Raw genomic sequence first — 26136 nt, 5'->3', positions numbered from 1 at the left:
TATTTGTGTTATTTGTATTCTCTCCCTCTTTTCCTTTGTTAAATTTGCCAGTGGTTTGTCAATTTTATTGATCTTTTCAAAAAACCAACTTCTGGTCTTTCAAAATGCTTTTGCCATTACACAGCAACACCTCTCCATCGCTTCTCCATGTTCCTGTTGCCATAGCATTCTCTCTTGGTGCAGAAACTATAAGTAGCAGTGGAAAAAACAAATTCTTCACTCATTAATCATTTGCTCAGTCTCCAAGTCAACTGAACCTGTTGTTGAGGTTAATCATGAAGCAGTTGTCCATCAGAACAGGGCACTGCTCATGGACAGTGGTCAATGAGTCACCTGTGAATTAAGAACTTCTGGAAATGATTATTTACTTTTCAAGTAAAGGTCAACCATTTGGTCTAGGCTAAACCACTGTTTGAGTCAAGGTTCAGAAAGTAAAACATGTGGGTTAAAAAATATAATAAAAACTATTTTACAGTGGTCCTGGGCTTTCATACTTGTAAGTTTTCTTTTAATACACCTTTCTATTTCTTTGCCTAAGGATTCTTTGGACTAAGGATAATTTCAGATAGCCCTAACGTTTCACTTCTAAAAATTCATTAAACTGTATTTGTTTGTTTTATGAGAAATTCTACCTTTCAAAAATGTCATCACCTTTTAAAGTTAATTCTATTAATCTTCCAAGTCATTCCTTGATTCTTTTAGGAGATATGAACTATCATTATGAGTTCTCTGAAGAAATATATTTATATCTTCCTTGAAGTTCTGGTTAATTTCTATTGAAATATGCTGAAAAAGTTATGATACAGAAGAGTTCCTGATCCTCTTTTTTTTTTTTTTTAAAACTGTTTTTATCAGCCATATTTGTTTTTAATACATTAACTTAAACATTGTATTCAAACTAAAAATTACAAAACAAATAACTTGAATGGTTAAAGAGTTGAGATAGATATGGAGTTAATGGAAGAAAACTTGTCTGGGTGGAAAAGAAGAGATGCAGGTACATCCTACAAGCAATAAAGGGAGAGATGAGAATATGGGCTCTGAAATCTAGTAGAGATGGCCTGAAGTCTTGGCTAAGTCACTTCCTGTCTGCATGACCTTGGGTAGATAAGCTAATAGTCTAGTTCTCATTTGTGGTTTGTTGTTGTTATTTGCCATCGAGTCGGCCCTGACTCCTAGCGACCCCTCCTTGGGTTTCCGAGGCAGTTATCACTACGGAAGTAGGATTGCCCAACCTTCCTTCCAAGGAGTGGCTGGTGGGTTTGAACCGCCAGCCTCCTGGTTAGCAGTCAAGTGCCTTAGGCACTATGCTACCAGAGCTCATTTGTGGAGTAAGGATAATAATAATACGTCATAGCACTGTTCTTAGGGAAACAAATGAGTGGAGTATATTTAGCAATAGGTTTGGTATATTTGTGAGCTGCTGTCACATTGGTTCTGACTTATGGTGACCTGTGCCATCTTCATTATTGTTGGTATGCTTGAGGCCCTTGTTGTGGTTATCTTGTCAGTTCATCTCATTGAGGCTTTCACTCATTTTCACTGACCCTTTCTTTACCAAACATGATGTCCTTTTCTAGCAATTGTTTTTTTCTCCTAATGACATGCCCCAAGTAAGTGAATTGAAGCCTCATCATCCATGTTTCTAAGAAGTATTCTAATTACATTTCTTTTTTGGGGGAATTTTATTCATTTTCTGCTTTTGTTTATGTCTAAAAAGATAAAGTCCTCTTGAATGTTTAGAATGCCAATTAGGTGCTGAAGAAATATGATCCAAGGTCTTATCATGTTTAAGCAACTCCTCCCTGTGCACTCCCTCCCTCCCCTGCAAAAAGAAAAAAAAAAAAAAATCAAAACGAAACCTACTGCCATCACAGGGATCCTATAGGACAGAGTAGAAAGAACTGCCCCATAGAGTTTCCAAGGCTGTAATCTTTATGGAAGCAGATTGTCACATCTTTCTCCTGTGGAGCAGCTGCTGGGTTCTAATTGTTGACCTTTTGGTTAGCAACCAAGTACTTTAACTACTGCACCCCGAGGAGGAAGTAATAGATATAACTCAGTCCCTCAGTCATGGGCACAAATGTTTAAGTGCTTGACTGCTAGCCAAAAGGTTGGCAGTTCAAACCCACCCAGAGGTGTTTTGGAAAAGGGCCTGACAATCTGAAAAAGGTCACATCCTTGAAAATCCAATGAGCAGTTCTACTCTGTGCATATGGGGACATCATTAGTTGGAACTGACTTAATAGCAACTAACAATGACAACAAAAACAATAACCTTGAGCAAACATTTTCATTTACTCTAAATGAAATTTAATCTAAATTTATTTCAAGGAAAGAAGTTTTAGAGTAAATTGGAAAGATACATTTTCCCCAGGCCCAAAATTATAACCAGGGTCAACATGAGCAGAAATTAATACTAGTTCAATATGATAATTTGTTTTTATTTAACTCTTAGCATGAATAATAGAAAACATATTTAAATAATGGCCTCTGCTATATATGCTGTGAAACTACTTGACTGCTAACCAGAGGGCTGGTGGTTCAAACCCACCAACCACTGCTCGGAAGGAAGGTTGGGCAATCTACTTCCATAGTGATACTGCCTCGGAAACCCAAGGAGGGGTCGCTATGCGTTGGGGTCGACTGGACGGCACATAACAACAACAACAACAACTATGTATATTTAAATGTAGGACACCAAAAAACAAATCCACTGCCACTGAGTGGATTCTGACTTATAGCAACCCCATTCGGTTTCCAAAGCTGTAAATCTTTACGGAAATAGACTGCCTCATCATCCTTCTGTGGAACAGCTGGTGGGTTTGAAGCATTGACCTCTAGTTAGCAGCCAAATGCCTTACCCACTATGCCACCAGAGCTCCTTAAATGTAGGACAGAGGAAGTTAAAAAGATATTTTATTTGCTTTGTTGAACTATTTAGAAGATGAGGTCATAAACTGGGCATGGTGGTCTACCTGATGATAACAGTGCCTATGAAGAAGGAGTAGACCAGAGCAATATCCTTGAAAACTCAAATATACCAAGTAATTAAAAATGTTCATTCTTTTTCTGGAAATGAAAAGTTTCATGAGAGACCTGTTGAATTAGAGAAGAAAATAATGCTTAAAATTCAAGCTTCTGGGTTTGGCTGACTTGTGTTTTTAAAATGAGACTGGGGACTGGGAGTTATTTCCTCAGCAGCATCTATCAGCATTACATCTGCCACCTGGTTACATCTGTGGGTAAGGCACACAGACTTATTTGTTAGTGTAGAATACAGTGTAGTTTGTATAATTTGGTAACAGCATTATAGGATAGGTCAAAGTAGTTTCATGTTGTTGTGTCATTGTTGTTACATGCCGTTGAGTCGCACCCGACTCGTAGCGACCCCTCCTTGGGTTTCCGAGGCTGTATCACTATGGAAGTAGACGGTCCAACCTTCCTCCCAAGGAGTGGCTGGTGGGTTTGAACCGCCAGCCTTCTGGTTAGCAGTTAAGTAGTTTCATAGCTGCTGATAATAGGCCAATTTGGCTTGGATATTTGGTTAGGCCAGAAAAGTGTTTAAAAATTGATCTTGAATTTGAATGCTTTTAAATGTCATATTTTTTCAACCTCTGATCTGCTACATAAAAAAAGAAGTTGTAAATTTAGTGAAAAAAATAATTTTAAGCTTTCAGGGTGGCAGAGTAGGTGAGTCCTCTAGTGTAAAGCCCTCTCCTGTCCATTATGTTTTGTTAGGTTAGGTGCCGTCAAGTTGGTTCTGACTCCTTGTGACGTTATGGATAACAGTGAAACATTGCCCAGTCCTGCTCCCGCATCACAGTCATTGCTGTTTGAGCTCATTGTTGCAGCCACTGTGTTAATCCATCCTGTTGGATCCTTCTTTTTCACTGACTTTCTACTTTACCAAGCATGATGTCCTTGCTTCTAAGGAGCATTCTGGCTGTACTTCTTCCAAGACAGCTTTGTTTGTTCTTCTGGAAACCCATGATATATTCAGTATTCTTTGCTGACACCATAATTCAAAGGCATCAATTCTTCTTTGGTCTTCCTTATTCATTATCCAGCTTTCACATGCATATGAGGCAACTGAAAATACATCCACTCCTCACTTATGGACATGATTAGGTTCCAAAGACCAGTTTATTGCACAAAAATTGGTGTTATGTGAAAATGGAGGATGACCACATTGGATCACAAAATGGAGGATGACTCCATCATTACATAATTGCCAAATGTCATCATTACATAACTTCCAAACCACTGAGAATCACGGCCCATCCAAGTGGACACATAATAATAACCATCATAGCCAGCATAACTCTTGCCTCTCACCTCAGTGTTTGTTACTGCCAGACATACACCATTAGTGTGCAAAATAGTCAGATAATATATTTTTTACTATTGTTATAAATGTGAAGTATTGGATAATGAGATAGATAGTCAACAAGTGAGGAGTAGGTATACCATGACTTGGGTCAGATACCCTTCAGTCCTCAAAGTGACATATTTGCTTTTTTGTTCTTTCTTTTAAATATATACAGCACTTTAAAGAGGACTATTGGAGCAGGTTTGCCTAATGCAATATGTCATTTTCTGTCTATATTAGAGCTCCATATAAAAGCAAATAAATACTCTCATACCACATTCATAGTCCTAAACATTTGCAACTCAGACTAGCACCCCTAAGGTCCCAGGGCAAGTTGATCCACATTTCTTCCCCTCTCAACTTGAAATAAAAGGTGACTGAACTGGAATTCCTCAAGGAGTACTCTCAAGGTTTTTGGGTTTGCTGACTTTGGAGGTAGAAGCTGATTTGTAGAGCTAGGTTGGAGAGGGGATTGAGGTCTGGGGGATTTTGAAAAATGGGAATACTTAATTAAGGGAAAGAAAAATTAAGTTAACAAATCTTTCAGATAGCATGAATGCAATAGTTTCCTGCGTAACAAGTGTAATTTCCCAGTAGAACCTAGAGTTGTTTCTAGTCTTTCTTCTTTTTGTAATTCATGGTTCTGGAGATACTCACAAAGTTGTGCAGAAGTCACAATAATTGCAGGTGTGACAACTATTCAAACCAGTCTAAAATTTGTTTATATGTAGTTATATGGATATGAATGGTTCCCAGTATGGCACAAATGATTAAGCACTTGACTATTAGCCAAAAGGCTGGTGGTTCAAATGTACATCGAGGTGCCTTCTGAGGCACAGGCCTGGTTGATCTGCTTCTGAAAAGGTCACAGCCTTGAAAACTTGTAAAGCAATTCTTCTGTGCACAAATACGGTTACTGTGAGTCAGAATAGATTGTATGATAACTAACAAGAACAGGTGTTTGAAAGGAAATGAAATATTTCATGAAAGGTCCGTACAGGATATAAATGGTTTGCACTGATTAAAAAATGGGCAGAAGACATGAATAGACACTTCACCAAGGAGGATATTCAAGCGGCCAACAAACATATGAAGAAATGCTCACAATCATTAACTATTAGAGAGATGCAAATCAAAACAACAATAGATACCATCGTGCTCCAGCACCAGTAGCAAAGTTCAACAAGACACAAAATAACAAATGCTGGTGAGTATGTGGAGAGACTGGGACTCTCATACACTGCTGGTGGGACTGTCAGATGGTACAACCACTGTGGAAAGCAGTATGGCGATTCCTTCAAAAGCTGGAATTAGAAATACCATTTGACCCAGTCATTTCATTACTAGGTATATATCCTAAAGAAGTGAAAGCCATGACAAGAACAGACATATGCACACCCATTTTCATTGCAGCACTATTTACAATAGCCAAAAGATGGAAACAACCTAGGTCCCCATCAACTGAGGAATGGATAACCAAACTATGGTACACACACACAACGGAATCCTATGCAATGCTAAAGAATAATGTAGAATCTGCAAAACACTGCATAACATGGATGAACTTGGAGGACATTATGCTGAGTGAAATAAGTCAATCAGAAAAGGACAAATATTGTATTAGTCCATTATTATAAAAGTCAAGAAAAGGTTCAGATATGGAAGGAAATTTTCTTTGCTGGTTACCAGGGGTTGGAAGGGAGGGTAGGGAACACTGTTAGATAGATAGAGATAAGTATTGATTTGGGTCAAGAGAAGGGCAATGTACCAAATGTGAGTGATCAATATGGTGGCATTGAGAAAGAGAAAGTCATAGAGAGGTACATGGGAGGTACAGACAACAAAGATGAACCCTTTTGCTCATACAGTACTGCATTGTCAGTGAAGACAAACATGGGTATATGGGTGGATAGATGGGTGGACAGGCTGAACTAGTAGGTATGTCTATGAAGCAGGGAGTGTACCCAAGAACATGTATAGGGTTGGCAGACAATGGTCCTATAAGTTTATGTATATGATCTGAATTCCCAGGTGTATAATAGAGTTGACAAGGAGCAAGGTTGTAGTCACTGCTTGGTCACAGCCAGCTACCCAGAGGGACTGAGTAGTTGAACCTGTGGGCTCGGGACCATAGCCGCAGAGGACATCAAGCTCAAGTGACATAACTTACTACATAAAACATTATTCCACCTCCTACTTTGGCAAGTAGCGACTGGGATCTTAAAAGCTTGCAAGCTGCCATCTAGATGCAATGATGGGTCTCTCCTCATCCAGAGCAAAGAAGAATGAAGAAAAGCAAAGATTCATGGAAACATTTAGTCCTAGCGACTGGTACACCATCTGGTCTACAGCCTCTACAACCAAAAGACTAGAAGAACTAGATGGTGCGCAGGTACCACTGTCAACCACTTGGAAGGGGATCTATGTAGGAGATCCTAGATAGAGAGGGAGATCAATGTGGAATAAAACTCAAAATCCTTTGGAGGAAAAAAAAAAAAGTGGGGACCAGGTTTTTTGGTCAGATAGATCCTGGTAGAACCACTGAGACTAGGGCCCCTAGCTGCCCTTCAGGTCTGGAATTGAACCCACACCTGTGGCTTCCAGCCAAACAAAAGACAGGCATATGAGTTGAACATTTACCTCAAGTAGATACACTCATTGGAGAGAACAATCATGGGAGAAGGAAGGGCTGCTTATGCACAGGGAGACAGCTCAGGGGGCAGGAGTGCATGGAGGGATGGACACAGGGAAGAGGTAACTATGGGGAGGAAGTGAGAGGGGAGCTGTTGCATTGTGGTAAACTGTGGTCAATGTCATGAGACAAAGTGTGTGTGAACTACTGTATGGAAAGTGAATTTCTCTGTAAATTTTCACCCAAATCACAACAACAAATAAAAAAAAAAAAAAAGGAAAAATAAATGGTTTGCACTGGATAAAGGTTAGCAATTCAAACTCACTCAGCAGAACTACAGAAGAAAGGCCTGATGATCTGCTTCCATTAAGATTATTGCTAAAGAAACCCTACGGAGCATTTCTACTCTACAATATATAGTTATTATGAGTTGGAATCAACTTGATGGCAACTAACAAGTTGTGTGACCTTTTATTTTTATAAATATATTTGATCAGATTTGACTAAACTTTCAAAAGATAAAATGTCAGCATGGTTTAAATAATTTTGCTTAAAAGTTTTGATACATATTAGCTGTTATTTGTGTTTTCTTTTTAATTCAAAATTCTCAGAAGAAAAATATCTTTTAAAAAAGAACATGAAATATATTTCTGATGTTTTAATATTTACATAAATACATTTTGGATAAAAATATATTCAAATTTTATACACTTAAAAGTTACTGCATTACAATATCCTTTAGGTAATTATTAACGATTGAACAAAAATTATTTTCATTATAACACATTATAGTGATTTGGTAGAAATAAAAATGAAGTTTATGGAACTATTTGCAATTTATGAATTCTACATATCTTTATCTAATTATGAATTTAAATATCATAGGTATATGAACAAAATACCCTGATATATACAAAAATAATTAAATTTGGTCATCTGCTATTTTACTGCCTTTTAGTCATAAAAGCCATAGCTTTGTATACACTTTTCTATTTTGTTATTATGAATATATGTGTTTTGGTCCTCAGAGCTGCCCTAGCAGAAAATATCACAAATGGAAGGTTTTTAACAAACACGAATTTATTCTCTTGCAGTTTAGGAGGCTTGAAGTCCAAGTTCAAAGTGCCAGCTCTAGGGGCTAGGTGACAGCCCCTCAACCTTGGACTTCAGCTCGGCCTCTCTCTCCTGGCTCACTGGAGCTGGAGCTGTCTCTTAACTCAAGCAGCTGCTGGACGCTGAGGCTGACAAACACAAGCTCAACCAGAAAATCGGCACAATCCCAAGATTATCAAGCAACACAGCAGGCCACTAGTTTAAGCCAGAAATAGTCGCAAGGTTGGCAGGCAACAAAGCAGGCTGCTGAATGAAGACTCATCTACATGCTGGGTTCAAGCATGCCAAAAAGCTCAGAGATCTTTCTCAAAGCTTCGTACATAGTGGAAGCAGATCACATCCCTAAGGAAGCTACTCAGCTGCTTACAACAGATTCCAGTATGGAGTTGATCAATAGTCTTATCATGGGGAATAACTACATCCAGTTGCCCAACCACTCAAAATCAGGCCCAGACACATAACCTTAACTACCACAGTATGCTTGTAAACGTGGGAGAATTGGACATATTTTATGTCATAGTTTATTTTTCAATTTGTAAATATTTAGACAAATATGTGTCTACATTTGTCATCTTAATCCCCACTGTGTAAATGTTAGAAGTGGCTCTAGACTGAGGTGTACTGGGAGAATCCACAAAGAAACACAATTACTTTCATTCCCCTACTGATCTCTAGAGATGACTTTATAGAAGTATCCTCTATGGCCACATAACAGAAAACAGAAGTTGTTTCTATGCTGACCTTATAAAAACTGACCTGTGCAGCTCTGTATGTTAGTCTGTACGTTAGTAACTGTGGTCTCATTTCCAAGATCCTTGGCCTCAGAAGTTTCTATAGCAGTCTTCTCTGTCTCTCACAGCCTTTGTTTATAGAAACAGATCCTTTGCTGTTAGAGCTATGTCAAATACTGATTGTGGTGCAGTGAATTTATATAGCCCTTCTAGCCATAGTCTTCCATTTAGTGATATATTATAAATTCTGGCCTCTATGCCTGTGGTTATGGTCCCATTTTGGAGTGAGTTGTCCATTACATTAATGAGGCAGGATCAGGTGGGATGTATCTTGAATCACTGCCTTAGTAGAGGGTTTGACTCAAGTCACCACCCTTAGTTTCCTTGAGAGTATGGTCTACGTTGAATATATTTGAATGTCCTTGCAAGGTTTCTCTTGCTCTGGATCCTGCATCTGGTTCGTCATCATTTGACCTCTGAATCTTGGGACATGAGCCAGCAGCCTATCTTCTGATCTGATTCACCAGAGTCTGTAGCCCTGTGAGACAGCAGTTTGTCATCTGGCCTGTTGATTTAGGCTTGTCAGCCCCTACAATCATGTGAGTGAGGAGAATCCTCCAGAGTGACACCTGACCCATGGATTTGGGGAATTGTCAGCCTCCACAACCATGTGAGCCATTTACTTGGTGATTTGTGAGTTCTGTGTGATGTTGCAGTCAATTACAGAACCCTAAGATGGGAGGGAAAGTATTGAGGGGAGGAGGAGTAGCTGATATTAGAGACGATGTGGTGGTTTAGCAGTTTGGAAAAATTGTACTTTGGGGACAAGTTTAACCTCCACATCATAGGGACCAGTTTTGTGCTGATTCTTCTAAAAGGAATTATTCATGCACTGATGTAGGGGAAAAAAAGGAATCAGGGGGTGGAATTAATAATACCCACTCTTAAAAAAAAAAAAAAGAGGATGTTTTGTTGTGGGAATAATTAGAAACATTTTGGTTCATTTTACCCAAAGGTGTGCTTATGTTTCATGTCATTTTAGGGATGAAGGTATTTAAATACCATTCCTACTTGGTGTGATATTTACATGAAAAAGGAAGCATTATAGATGCGTTAGTAACTGTCTTATTATATGAGGTATGCATCATACTGTTATCACGTGAATTCAAGATGAAAATATACTCAGAGCATTCTTTACACAATTTATATTATAATCTCTGTTCTATTTTTTCCTTTCAAGTACTTTAAAAGTAAAAACAGTTTCTTTTATACTACCAAAAAATATATTATCTGTGAATATGTGATCACATCTGTGCTGATGTCAAAATTTACAGAATTTTTCTCATCTTCCTCTACTTTGTTAGTGAAATTGATCTGGAAAGTCCTAAATGTGTACTATGTAATACGCTACTATGGGAAAGTGTTGAACTTTTCTGCCTAGCTGATAGAGAAATGCCCTTCTCTCCTCCTCCTTTGGCTTTCCAATTCTATGAAAAGGCTCAGAATAAAGAAGGGAGCAGTTGAACAACTATAGGAGTGAGTTGACCCCTCCTAGTTATTCCAGTTGTTGTTGGTTGCTGTTAAGTGATTCTTATCCACCTGATTCCTAGATGCCCCAAAAGAGAGAAACTTTGAATAAAACTGATCCTTTAGACCCCAAAGCTACTGTCTTTATGGGAAGATGTCATCACCCTTGACTATTTGATGACTCTATCATTATATATTTTCATCAGTTGAGTAGCTTGACATTGGTGGTTTTTCAAATTTTCTTTTTTGTGATCTTCAGGGCTGTGTACAGAAAGCTTCAAGGGTAATGTCCTGAATATAAGTGCCTAAATTTCCAGGGAGGCAGAAGCCCATTTCTACCTTTCCAGGTGTCCTGTTGTTGTTGTTGTTATGTGCCATGGAATCGGACCCGACTCATAGTGACCTCTCCTTGGGTTTCCGAGGCAGTATCACTATGGAAGTAGATTGCCCCATCTTCCTTCCGAGGAGTTACTGGTGGGTTTGAACCGCCAGCCCTCTGGTTAGCAGTCCAGTGCCTTAGGCACTATGCTACCAGAGCTTCCTCCAGGTGTCCTAGACACTTTAATTTTCTAAGTATCTAAAAATCTAAAAAAAAAAATGTATCTTTTGCCTGCATTATTAATTCCTCAGAATCTCAGAAGGCATGGAGTATAAATATTCAATCCTTTCTTTATATTCCTCAGTGAATGAAAGCCAAAAACAAATAAGTATTAAAAATAAGTATAATTAGAGTAGATTTCATAAAAGTTTATGTCTATATGGCCATATTATAAATTTTAAGTGCTAATGATTGATCTAGAGAGGTACTTTATAAATGCCTGCCCTGGACCACTATACCAATCAGAATCATCTATATAAGTCTTTTAAAATTAAAATTGCTGGGACAACATTGACCTATCAAAATCTTAGGGGCAGTACTGAGGCTTGGGGGAACTGGAAGTTGTACCACATAGCTTCTATTTGTGTCTCTACATCCACACTCCATTTTGTATTCAAGAGGTTGATCTTTGTGGACAACCTCATTGAGCACCCTTGCCTTGGCTTCCAAGTGGGTTCAACTAAGGGGAATGCCAGCCTCAAGGAGAAATGGAAGAGAGGAAAAAAGGAGAGTGATCCTGGGTATTTATTCACCCCTTTCCTTCCTTGAAGGTTTTTTCCAGTTAGCTGCTTCCCTCCTGAAGCTCTTCCCTTCCTTGTCCCTTTACACCTAGGGCCGGTAATTCTCTGGGTTACTGTGCTTTCTTTTATGGTATTCTTACACTCTCCCCACATCTTTTAAATAGTCCCTTCATGGCATAGTGTCTAAGGCATTTCACTGCTAACCAGAAGGTTGGGAGTACAAACCCACCAGCTGCTCCATGGAAGTAAGATGGGGCGATCTACTTCCGTAAAGATTTACCACTTTGGAAACTAAATAGGTGTCTCTATGATTCAGAATTGACTCTATGTCAGTAAGTTTTGTTTTTTTATTAAATTCTTTTCAAATTACCTAATTTGAGTGAATCTCTCTCTCTCTTTTTTTTTTGTTTGCCAGAATTTTGACACAGAGTTTAATATTGTGTTGTTGTTGTTATGTGCCGTCAAGTCGGACCCGACTCATAGCGACCCTTCCTTGGGTTTCCGAGGCAGTATCACTGTGGAAGTAGATTGTCCCATCTTCCTTCCAAGGACTGGCTGGTGGATTTGAACCACCAGCCTTCTAGTTAGCAGTCAAGTGCCTTAGCCACTATGCTACCAGAGCTCCCAAAGTTTAATATATCCACCTAAAATTTCCAGGATCTCTTTGTTCCTGAAGATAACACATTGCTATACATCTTGTGAATGCATTGAGTTTATATAGAATGCATTCTCATTCTATATATGCGTGTAGCTGACATTACTTTTTCAAATGTTATCTTTTTAAAATTTGTTGCACTCATTTTAAGTGCTCAATTTGTTTTGAAAAATGTATACATTTGTGTAATCACCTTGACAATAAAGTTAAAGAAAATGTCCATCAATCCAAGAAGTTCCCTTGTGTCTCTTCCCAGTCTTTCCCTTCCCTACCTGAGCCCCAGATAATAACTAATCTGCTTTTATGTCACTACAACCTTTCATGTGTATGGATTTTATAGAATTTTATATAAATGGAAATGCTGTCGATTGAACTGTTCCCCTCAAAAAAAAAAAAAGTGTTGTAAATCTTAACCACAATACCTGTGGATGTAATCTCATTTGGGAATAAGGCTTTCTTTTTTAAAGAAATCATGTCAGTGCAGGGTGTGTCTTAAACTGATCAGTTTTGAGATTGGAGAAAATAGCAGATAGGCACAGAACCAAGCAAACAGTAATGGGGAAAGATGGATGCTATATGGAGATCCTCAAGGAATGCCTAGAAGAACTCTAGAAAAGTTGAGACAAGGATTTTCCACCAGAGTGGATGAGGGAGCTTTTCCCTAAAACCAGTTCTCTAAATTTGGTCATCTAGCCTCTTAAACTGTGAGAAAATAAATTTCTGTTCATTAAAGCCACCCACTTGTGATTTTTATTTTATATCAGCACTACGATAAGAAACCAGTCAGAACAAACTGTTTTGTATCTGTTTTCTTTTTCCATTCACAGTGTTTCAATATGGATCCATGTTGTGGTTTCTATCACTGGTTTGGTCCTTTTTTTATTCATAAGTAGTAGTCCATTGTATGAATATACTACAATTTTTTTTACCCATTCTGTTATTGATGGACTTTGAAGTTACTTCCAGTTTTTGGCTATTGTGAATAAAACTGGTATGAATAGTGAATATATTTTTATGGATATGGTTTCGTATTTCCTAAAAAATTCTGAAAGAGAATTTTTGGATCATTTGTTGTTAGTGGCTATTGAGTCAGTTCCAACCCATAGTAATTGTATGTACAACAGAATGAAACACTGTCCAGAGCTATGCCATCCTCACAATTGTTGCTATGTTTGAGCCCATTGTTGCAGCCATTATGTCAATCCATCTGACGAGGGTCTTCCTCTTTTTCACTGACCCTCTACTTTTCCAAGTATGATGTCCTCATCCAGGGACTGGTTCCACCTGATAAAATGTCCAAGGAATGTGAGATGAAGTCTGGCTGTCCTCACTTCTAAGCATTCTGGCTGTACTTTTTCCAAGACAGATTTGTTCATTCTTCTAACAGTCCATGGTATATTTAGTATTCTTTGTAACACCATAATTCAAAGGCATCAATTCTTCTTCAGTCTTTCTTATTCATTATCCAGCTTTCACATGCATATGAGGTGACTGAAAATACTATGGCTTGGGTCAGGTGCACTTTAGTCTTCAAAGTGACATCTTTGCTTTTTAACACTTTCAAGAGACCTTTGGGATATTGTTCAATCTAGTATGTTGTTTTATTTCTTGACTATTTCTTCTATGGATGTTTTGATTGTAGATCCAAGTAAAATGAAATCTTTGACAACTTCACTCTTTTCTCTGTTTATCATGATGTAGTTTATTGGCCCAGTTGTGAGGATTTTTATTTCCTTTGTGTTGAGTTGTAATCATACTGAAGACTGTAGTCTTTGATGATCATCAGTAAATGCTTCAAGTCCTCTTCCTTTTGGTAAGCAAGGTGAGTTATCTACATGTTGTTGTTGTTGTTGTTATGTGCCATCGAGTTGCCCCCAACTCATAGAGACCACTCCTTGGTTCAAGGCAGTATCACTATGGAAGTAGATTGCCCAACCTTCCTTCCTAGGAGTGGCTGGTGGATTTGAACCAACAGCTTTCTGGTTAGCAGTCACCTGCCTTAGGTACTATGCTACATATTGCAGGGTATTAATCATTCTTCCTCCAATCCTTATGTTGTGTTCTTCATGTAATCAAGTTTTTGGATTATTTACTCAGCATAAAGATTGAAAAAATATGGTGAAAGGACACAACCTTGATGCATACCTTTCCCGATTTTCAACCACACACTATGTACCCCCCCCTTATCTGTTCAAACAACTGCCTCTTCGTCTATGTACAGGTTTCCGCATGAGCTCAATTAAGTATTCTGGAATTCCCATTCTTCTCAATGTGTTATGCTCCACACAGTCAAATGCCTATGCAAAGTCAAAAAAACACAGGCAAACATCTTTCTGGTATTCTCTGCTTTCAGCCAAGATAAATCTGATATCAGCAATGACCTCCCTAGTTTCACATCCTCTTCTGAATTTGGCTTGAATTTCTAGCAGCTCCCTGTTGATGTATGGCTTCCATTTTTAAATTATCTTCCACAAAATTTTATTTGCATGTAATATTAATAATATTGTTCAATAATTTCCACATTCTGTTAGATCATCTTTCTTTGGGATGGGCACAAATATGGATCTTCTCCTGTCAGTTGGCCAGATACCAGTCTTCCAAATTTCTTGGCATAGACAAGAGAGCACTTCCAGTGCTACTTCACTTTGTTGAAACATTTCAGTTGGTATTTTGTCAATTCCTAGAACCTTGTTTTTCATCAATACCTTCAGTACAGCTTGAGCTTCTTCCTTCAATACCATCAATTTTTGATGATACACTACCTCCTGAAATGGTTGAACACTATCACTTCTTTTTAACACAGTGGCTCTGTAATCCTTCCCTGTTCTTTTGATGCTTCCTGTGTCTTTCAATATTTTGCCCACAGAATCTTCAATATTGAAACATCAGGCTTGATTTTTTTCTTCACTTCTTTCAGCATGAGAAATGCTGAGCATGTTCTTCCCTTTTGGTTTTCTAATTCCAGGTCTTTGCACATTTCATTATAATACTTTACTTTGTGTTCTCAAGCTGCCCTTTGAAATTTTCTATTCAGCTCTTTTATTATATCATCATTTCTTCCTTTCACTTTAGGTACTCTTCATTCAAGAGCAAGTTTCAACGTGTCTTCTGACATCCATTTTGGTCTTTCTTTCCTGTCTTTTAATGAGCTAACCAGAAGGCTGGCAGTTCAAACCCACCAGCCACTCCTCAAAAGGAAGGTTGGGCAATCTACTTCCATAGTGATATGGCCTCAGAAATCCAAGGAGGGGTCGCTATGAGTCGGATCCTCCTCCACAACAGTGAGTTTGGTTTCTTTTCTTGGTTTTGCTTTATATATATATATATATATATATATATATATATATATATATATACACACATATATATTTGATGTCCCTGATGTTATTCCACAACTTGTGTTCAGTCATTAGAGTTTGGTGCATCAAATCTATTCTTGAGATGATGTCTAAATTGAAGTGATATATTCTCAAGGTTTTACTTTGGCCCTCATGGACTTGTTTTAATTTTCCTCAGCTTCATGTTAAACTTGCACAGGAGCAATTGATGGTCTGTTTTGCAGTTGGTCTCTGGCCTTGCTCTAACTGATGCTACTGAGTGTCCATTGTCTCGTTCCACAAATGTATTTGAGTCCTGTATGTTCATTCCATCAGGTGAGGTCCACATGTACAGTTGGTGTTTATGTTGTTGAAAAAGTTATTTGCAATGTATATGTTGTTGAGCTTGCAAAAATCTATCATTCAATCTTCCATGTTGTTTCCATCAGCAAGTGTATATTTTCCAACTTCTGATCCTTCTTTATTTCTAAGTGTTGCATTCCAATCACCAGTAATTATCAATGCATCTTGATTGTATGTTCGATCAATTTCAGACTGCAGAAGTTGGTAAAATTCTTCAATTTCTTCCTCTTTGGCATTAGTGGTTGGTGCCTAGATTTGAATAATAGTCCTATTAACTGGTCTTCCTTGTATGTGTGCTGATATTATCCTGTCATGATAGTGCTGTACTTCAAGACAGATCTTGAAATGTTCTTTTAGTTGGTCAATATGTCACTTTTCCTCTTCAATATGTCATTCCTGACACAGTAGACTATATGATTGTCTGATTCAAAATGGCTAATAATTAGTGACCAGCCCATTTTAGGTCACTAATGCCTAGGATAGTAATCTTTATGCATTCCATTTCATTTTGGAAGACTTCCAGTTTTTCTAGATTCATGCTTCATACTGTTTCTTCTCATTTTGAGTCATGCCACATTAGGAAACAAAGAACCCAAAAGCTTTACTCCATCCATGTCATTAATGTGTACTCTATTTTGGGGAGGCAGCTCTTTCTCATTTGTATTTTGAGTGCTGTCCAATCAGATAGCCCTATACCAGACAATGTTCTGCTATTCGTAAGGTTTTCAGTGGCCAATCTGTTCAGAATTAGACCACCACATTCTTCCTAGCTTGCCTTAGTCTGGAAGCTCCACTGAAACTTCTCCACAATGGGTAACTCTGTTGATATTTGAAATACCATTGGCATAGCTTCCAGGATAATAGCAACATGCAAGCCACCACAGTATGACAAACACAAGTGACTGGTGGTATTGAACTGTAGGAAAGGTATATGTTTTAACTTTAGTAACTTATATATTTACAATATTGATCTTCTAATCTGTAAATAAAATATTTTCTTCCATTGATTTAAATCTTGTTGCAAATCTCCCAATCATGCCCTATAGTTTTCATTGTAGAGGTCTTACATACCCTTTCTTGGGTTTACCTCCCAGTTATTTTATGCTTGTTGATAATATTATAAATATTATACTTTTAAAAATTATATTTTTAAATTCTTTTTATTGATATTTAGAAGCATAATTGATTTTTATATACACTGACAATGATGGTGCTAAATTTTCTTATTATCCTAAATTTTCACAGTCTTGGATTTTCTATATACAAAATCATAATAACTGCAAATAATAATTTTATTTATTCTTTTATGATTATTATGCTTTTTAGTTATTTTTCTTGCCTTACCACACTGGTCAGAACATTATGATTTTTAATAAAATTGTTGAAAGGCATCTTTGTCTTGTTCCCAATCAGGGAAAAGCTTTGAATATTTCACAGTTAAATATGTTGCTTTTGATTTTAGGACAAATAAGATTAAAAGATAAATATGAATGACATAAGAATAAAAATAAAGAGATTGATAATTAGTTAAAATGATCTTTACGAAATATATATCCACAGTTATTTTGTATGCACTCAAATTGAAATTGTTTAAGACTTTCAGGATAAACTTGATGCTTGTAGGCACTCTGGTGGTGTAGTTGTTAAAGCATTTGGCTGCTAACCAAAAGGTTGGCAGTTTGAACCCTCAAGCCACTCTGTGTGAGAAAGATGAAGCAGTCTGCTCTGTAAAGATTTACATTCTTGGAAACCCTATGAGGCAATTCTACTCTGTTCTAAAGGGTTGCTATGAATTGGAATCAGTGGGTTATGATGTTTGTTTTCAGACATCACGTTCCCTGGAAAACTGACTGAGATGGAGATTAGATTGTAGAAGGTTTATTAGGAACCACAATTGTAAAGGAGTGAGGGAAGAAGAATTGAATAAATATAGAAGTCAAACTTCAGTGCAGTCATAACAGAGATCTGTGCTATTCTATAGAAACATCTAAAGCTGAAATAGCCCTCCAAAGTCATACCATCTTGAAGCAAAGAGTCAAGATGTTGTACTTCTGTCGGAGCCAGACATTGGATATATGCTGCCCCCCAGAAAGACATGAAACTTAGACTAATGGCAATTCTTGAAGAGGAACTGAGCTAACAATTATTAGTCACCAGCACTTCCAACACTGAGGGATGAGGGTCTTTGTCCTGAAAGGAGGATCTGAGTTCCACACTATAGTACCCACTATATCTGTACTTCTGAAGATATTATGTTAAACAAATAATTTAGAGTTTGTTGAATCTATCTTTCTTGATCATGTTTTGATTTTGTATGTAGTAACTACAACAAAGTTTCAACTTTGCTGTAATAGAAAGAGACAGAATTTAGAGTTAGCTGCTTTTGAGTGCAATCCTGCATTTCGTAGATTTCTGTGTACTTGTAAGACTTTCATGTAATGAATCTGCATCTTAACATTCTATTAAGTAAAAAGAATAATATATCTTACAGTTGTCATTTTTGGGTTAAATATTTGAAAGGCATAAGAAATTAGTTGCTAAGTTGTTATGTTACAGTTTCGTTTTGTGTTCCTGAAAAATTTTCCAATAGACATTTGCTGATTATTTACTTTAGCTATTCACAAACAAAATTCCATTGTGTGACTTTAAAAATGTTTGCACTATTTTAGAAATAGGATGAATGGCTTACTCTAAGGACCTCTGAATACATCAGTCTGAATCCATTAGACCTGATTTTCTCTACAATAGGCAGAAGCTAAAAGGCAATGGTCGTGTCAATAGAACACTTATGTGAACCCCATGAAAAGCTTGGCCTACTGACTAGCATTACATTGCATTTCAAAGGAATAATAACACTACTCAATGATGCATTATTGCACTCAAACCCAAATATTAATATAAACAAGGAAGAGATGCAATAACAGATACTAGTAAGTTAGTAATTTCCAAAAGGAAGAAAATCCCACTTAAAATTCCCAGCTGAAGATTGTAAAGATTGAATAATCTTTTCCTTGTCTCATAGCTGCAGTAATTACTCTTTTCCAATGGGACATTATATAGTTGTATTCCTCTGTCTGTGGCACATACTATCAGTGCAGAAGCAGTGGTTGCTTTGGGCTGAATTTTAATTTCCCTTGGATTAATCTTTAGTAGCATAATGCCTAAGGAACTTGACTGCTAACCAGAAGGCCAGTGGTTCAAATCAACCAGCCACTCCTCGGAAGGAAGGTTGGGCAATCTACTTCTGTAGTGATACCACCCCGGAAATCCAAGCAGGGGTCACTATGAGTCAGGTCTGACTCAGTGGTACATAACAACAACAATCTGGATATTAGACTCATTAACAACCTAAGTTATGCAGACGATACAACTTTACTTGCTGAAAGTGAAGATGACTTGAAGCATCTACTGATGAAGATTAAAGACTAAAGTCTGCACTATGGATTACACCTCAACATAAAGAAAACAAAAATTCTCATAAATGGACCTATAAGCAGCATCATGATAAATGGAGAAAAGATTGAAATTGTCAAAGATTCCATATTACTTGGATCCACAATCAACACAAATGGAAGTAGCAGTCAAGAAATCAGATGTCATATTGCACCGAGCAAATTTGCTGCAAAAGACCCCTTTAAAGTGCTGAAGAGCAAAGATGTCTCTTTGAAGACTAAGGTGTCCCTAACCCAAGCCGTGGTATTTTCAATAGCCTCATATGCATGTGAAAACTGGACAATGAATAAGGAAGACCAAGGAATAGTTGATGCTTTTGAGTTGTGGTGCTGGGGAAGAATACTGAAAGCACTATGGACTGCCAGAAGAACTGAGAAATCTGTCCTGGAAGAAGTGCAGCCAGAATATTCCTTGGAAGCCAGAATTGCCAGATTTCATCTCACCTACATTGGTCATGTTGTCAGAAGGGACCATTCCCTGGAGTAGGATATTATGCTTGGAAAAGTGGAAGATCAGCAAAAAATGGGAAGACCCTCAATGAGGGATTGACACAATGGCTGCAACAATGGGCTCAGGTATAGCAAGGATTATGAGGATGGTGCAGGACAGGCAATGTCTCGTTCTGTTGCATATAGGGTTGCCATGAGTCAGAACTGACTTGACGGCACCTAACAACAATAACAACAACATGGATGTTATGGGTGAGCCTTAGTGAGTACACAGACCATAGATGCTATAACTGGATTCAGAGGGTTGAACATGGTAGGGAAATCCACTTGGAATTAAATAACAGGCTTGTAGTTAGTCCATGACCTTTGTTACTCTACACAGGTCTAAGACATGTTGTCTACTCAAAATTCTACCATGTCACATTTTCTCCTTTCCTCTCCCTGCCCTGAAATGACATTATGTGGATTACCCCTTGTATGCAAGTTAGTTAATATCCGAATTCAATCAAAATCAATTTGCAAATAAAGAAACACCTTGTAATAAATAACATACTTTCAAAGTACATGTTTTTGGCTTGATCTGACATCATCCAATAAGATCTGCCAATATAATTTTCAGTTAACTTCTGTCACGTTTAAATTCTTTCATAGGCTAATGGGGCAGTTTGTAATTGCACTGTACCTACACTATTTCTCAGATATATGGCACAGAACAGATAAATAAGATGTCCATAAAGGTATTTGTATTGAATGTTCCTTCTGTGAAAGTTTCTTCTCTTACTGCCCTCACACACAGAAGCTACCCTGGGAGATGAATGTGCCAGGATAAGTTATCTCAGGCTCATAAAATCTTTTTTAGAAGATTGAAATAAAGTCAGTGCTTGCAGAAGACAAATCAATTGTGACATTTCTGAATGGAGTGCGATGCATTTAATTAGCACAAGACATACTGGCAAATGCTGAATTACCCAATAAATCACTGGATGCTGGGACCCATACAGAGTGGGGAGTCAGCTGTCTTGTGAGATGTACAGCAAGTGATAATAGGGAGCTCTGTCCATTTGTATTGTCACTTTGCCCCATTTTCTGTAATTTTTTTTCCATTTTGACATTTGCACATGGTGCCCCTTTAATTACTCTAAACTGTCAATGAATTCTGTCCCTACCTATTCTGAGAATATTTTATAAATATTTGCATTTGCAAAAGGACATTGACTACAGTTGATATGATATGGCAGATGTGGCAAGGTCCTCTGAAGAGGGGTAGTAAGTACAAACAGAAATCCTCAACATTGCAAACTGAAAAAGCAACTAACAGTGTCATTGTACTACAGTTCATTGAAAATATTGAAGGTGTTACTTCAGTCATTTTAAACTCACACAAAAATATCTACCAGGTGAAGCTGAAAAATGCCTTACTTTAATGTTTGACACCTTCAATTTAAATTCTTCTTCTTTTTTTTTTTTTTTGTAAACCTACAACTTAGATGGTACTTTAGTCTATCTTTGAAATGCCACAGCTTAAGAACATTGAGGCTTAAATCCAATGTTTCAGCTATTGAGGATCTAAGAAAAAAATTGAAAACGAATTCTAAATGAGTCTTCTTGGCTCTGAAAGACAAGGCGAAACATTCCCTCAAGTGACGGATATTTTTCAGATAAAGTGGTTGTTCTGCTAGCAAGCCTTTTATTGAGTAGTTTTTATGATATAAACATTAAGATAGCTCACCTTATAAGCACCAAATCATAAGAAAGGTCCTTGTTCCCCCTGCACAAGTGTTTCTCTGACTGGGGCACTATGTTAAATGATGACATTTTCAATCCCTTCTATAGTAGATAGGAGTAATGATGCTACTGACTAAGAAAGTATGAGAGACAATGTAAGGAAACAAACATCCCTTCATTTACAAAGTATCTCAGGTCTGCAAAGCTGGAGTATGGATTTCCCTGGAGAGTTGAAACATTAGAAATATTAGCATCACTTGTTCATAGGCATAAAAGTCTAGTTTGGAGGTTTTATTTTAAGAATAAAAAAAAATTTTGTTGAGAATATACACAGCAAAAACATACATCATACCCAGTTCTACATGTACAATTCAGTGACATTAATTACATTCTTTGAGTTAATGCAACCATTTTCACCTTCCTTTTCTGAATTATTCCTCCTCCATTAATATGAACTTACTGCTCTCAAATCTTCTCCAGTGCAGTGGGTATTGAGTGGCCCAGAAGGCAGGAACTAGGAGGAGAGGTGGCACAGTGGGTGTGGAGTGGCCCAGAAGCAGGGTGCCAGAAGAACAAGGAGTGTGGTAGATTCGAAACAGCTGAGGGAGACCAGGAAGTGAGCAGAGTGGTGGGAAACAACTAAAGGAGAAAAAACTTGTCTGTCAGTTTGTCATACTGTGGTGGCTTGTATGTTGCTGTGAGGCTGGAGGCTATGCCACCAGTATTTTAACTGCCAGCAGGGTTACCCATGGTGGACAGGTTTCATTGGAGATTCCAGACTAAGACAGACTCGGAAGAAGGAAGAGGTCATCCACTTCTCAAAGAATCAGCTAGTGAAAACTTTATGAATAGCAGTGAAATGCTGTCTGATATATCACTGGGAAACTTTCTGAATAGACCTGAAGCATTGTCCAACATAGTGTTGGAAAATGAGCTCCTCAGGTTGGAAGGCACTCAAAATACAACTGGGGAAGTGCTGCCTCCTCAGAGTACAGCAAACCTTAATGATATGGATAGAGTAAAGCTTTGAGGACCTCCATTTGCTGATGTGGAATGATTCAAGATGAGAAGAAATAGCTGCAAACATCCATTAATAATTGGAACATGGAATGTATAAAGTATGAATCTAGGAAAATTAGACATTGTCAAAAATTAAATGGAATGCATAAAGATTGATATCCTAGGCATTAGTCAGTTGAAATGGACTGTTTTTGGGATTTTGAATCAGACAATCATATGATCTATGATGCTGGGAATGACTAATTGAAGAGGAATGGCATGGCATTCATCATCACAAAGAATGTTTCAAGATCTATGCTGAAGTACAATGCTGTCAGTGATAGGACAATATCCATATACCTACAAGGAAGACCAGTTAATTCTACTATTATTCAAATTTGCACACCAACCACCAAAACCAAAGATGAGGAAATTAAAGATTTTTACCAACTTCTGCAGTCTGAATTGACTGAATATGCAATCAAGATATGTTAATCATCACTGGTGACTGGAATGCAAAAGTTGGAAACAAAGAGGAATCACCAGTAGCTGGAAAATATGGCCTTGGTATTTGAAATAATGCTGGAGATCGCATGATAGAATTTTGCAAGACCAATGACTTATTCATTGTAAATACCTTTTTTCAAGAACACAAACAGTGGCTATACAGAACAGAACAAGGGGATACTGCATGGTTTAAAATCAAGAAGGGAGTGTGTCAGGGTTGTATCCTTTCACCATACTTATTCGATCTGTATGCTGAGCAAATACTCCAAGAAGCTGGATTATATGATGAAGAATGTGGCATCAGGATTGGAGGAAGACTCAGTAACAACTTGAGATACTCAGACAACACAATTATGCTTGCTGAAAGTGAGGAAACGTGAAGCACTTATTGATGAAAATTGAACAATACAGTCTGCAGTATGGATTACACCTCAATATAAAGAAAACAAATATCCTCACAACTGGACCAATCAGCTGCATCACAATAAATGGAAAAAAGTCTGAAGTTGTCATAGATTTAATATTACTTGATTCCACATCAACACCAATGGAAGCAGCAGCCAAGACATCAGAGGAAGTATCGCACTGGACAAATCTGTTGCAAAGGCCTCTTTCAAGTGCTGAAGAGCAAAGATGTCTCCTTGAAGACTAAGGTGCACCTGAACTGAGCCATGATATTTTTAATTGTCTCATATGCATGTGAGAGCTGGATAACGAATAAGGAAGACCAAAGAAGAGTTGATGCATTTCAATTGTGGTGTTGGAGAAGAATGCTGAAAGTACCATGGTCTGCTAAAAGAACAAACAAATCTGCCCTGGAAGAAGAGCAGCTGGAATGCTTCTTGGAAACGAGAATGGCCAGACTTCATGTCACTGACTTTGGTCATGTTGTCAGAAGGGACCATTCCCTGGAGAAGGCTAACATGCTTGGTAACGTGGAGGGTCAACGAAGAGGGGAAGGCCCTCAACAAGATGGATTGACACAGTGGCTGCAACGATGGGTTCAGGTATAGCAAGGATCGTGAGGCTGGCACAGGACCAGGCAGGGTTTCGTTCTGTTATACATAAGGTTACAATGAGTTGGAGATGACTTGATGGCACCTAACAACAAATGACAAAAATCTTTCAGTTTGCTGTTGACACTTTGATCCCATACAGATCATTCTTAAAAGAACATAATACTCAAGGCAAGCAATTTTCACTAGTTAAGATAAACTCTTGTGTTTTTGTTTTGTTTTGTTTTTATTGTGATTTGGGTGAAAGATTGCACAGCAAATTCACTTTCCATACAGCAGTGCACATACATTTTGTCTCATGACATTAACCACAATTTCCCACAATGCAACAGCTCCCTTCCCACTTCCTTCCTATACTTACCTCTTCCTTGTTTCCTTCCCTCCATGCACTCCTGCCCCCTGAGCTGTCTCCCTGTGGATACACAGCTCTTCTATTCTTCCATGATTGTTCTCTCCAAGGAGTGGATCTGCCTAATGTAAATGTTCAGCTCATGTGCCTGTCTTTTGTTTGACTGGAAGTCACAGGAGTGGGTTCAGTTCCAGACCTGAAGGGCAGTTAGGGGCCATAGTCTCAGTGGTTCCATCAGGCTCTATCACACCAGCAAACCTGATGCTTTATTATTTTTTAATGATTTTGAGTTTTGTTCCACATTGTTCTATCTCTTTACCCAGGATTTCCTACACAGATTCCCCTCTGAGTGGTTGACAGTGGTGGCCAGGCATCTTCTAGTTCTTCTGGTCTCATAGTTGTATAGTTTGAGGATCACATGGTGTACCAGTGGCTTGGACTAATTGTTTCCATGAATCTTTGGTTTTCCTCATTCTTCTTTGCTCTGGACGAGGAGAGACCCATCATTACATCTAGATGGCTGCTTGCAAGCTTTTAAGATCCCAGTCGCTACTCACCAAGTAGGAGGTGGAACAATGTTTTGTGTAGTATGGTATGCCAATTGAGCTTGATGTCCCCTGTGACTATGGTCCCGAGCCCACAGGTCCAACTATTCACTCCCTCTGGTATCTGGCTGTGCCCAAGAAGTGACTACAGACTTGTCCCTTGTGAGCTCTACTATTCACCTCTGAATTCATCCAGAACATAAAAATACACTTGTAGAACCATTGTCTTCAAACCCTGTACAGGTCTTGGGTACACTACCCCCTGCACAAACACCTAATAGTTCAGCCTGTCCACCCATCTATCCACCCATATATCCATGTTTGTCTTCACAGACAACGCAGTATTGTATGTGCTCAAGGGTTTATCTTTCTTGTTCATACCTCCCATTTACCTGTCTTCCTCTTCCTCAATGCCACTGTGTTGATCACTTACATTGCTTACATTGCCCTTCTCTTCACCCAAATCAATACCTGTCTCTACCTATCTTAACAGTGTTCTCTATCCTGCATTCCCACCCCTGATAACCAACAAAGAAAATTTCCTTCCATATATAATTCTTTCCTTGACTTTTTACAATAACGGACTAATACAATATTTGTCCTACTGTGAATGACTTATTTCACTCAGCATAATGTCCTCCAAGTTCATCTACATTATATGGTGTTTTGCAGATTCTATGTTATCCTTTAGGATTGCATAGTATTCCATTGTGTGTATGAACCATAGTTTAATCAGACACTTCAGTTGATGGACACCTAGGTTGTTTCCATCTTTTTGTTATTGTAAATAGTTCTGTGATGAACAGGGGTGTGCATATGTCTGTTCTTGTCATGGCTATCACTTCTTCAGGATATATACCTACTAATGGAATGGCTGGGTCAAATGGTATTTCTGACTCCAACTTTTTAAGGAATTGCCATACTGCTTTCCACAGTGTTTATACCATTTGACAGTCCCACCAGCAGTGTATGAGAGTCCCAATCGCTCTACATCCTTGCCAGCATTTGTTATTCTCTGACTTGTTGAACTTTGCTACTAGTGCTGGAGCAAGATGGTATCTCATTGTTGATTTGATTTGTATCTCTCTAATGACTAATGATCATGAGCAATTTTTCATATGTTTGTTGGCTGCCTGAATATCCTCCTTGGTGTTGTGTCTGTTCATGTCTTCAGTTCATTTTTTAATTGGATTGTTTGTCTTTTTGTTGTTGAGGTGTTGGAGTTTTCTATAAATTCTAGAGATAAGTCCCTTGTCAGATATGT

This window comes from Orycteropus afer, unplaced genomic scaffold (genome assembly GCF_000298275.1).
Source record: "Orycteropus afer afer isolate SDZICR_OR568_19922 unplaced genomic scaffold, OryAfe1.0 scaffold00035, whole genome shotgun sequence".
NCBI classification, from domain to species: Eukaryota; Metazoa; Chordata; class Mammalia; order Tubulidentata; family Orycteropodidae; genus Orycteropus; species Orycteropus afer.
This window is presented reverse-complemented; position numbering follows the sequence as displayed.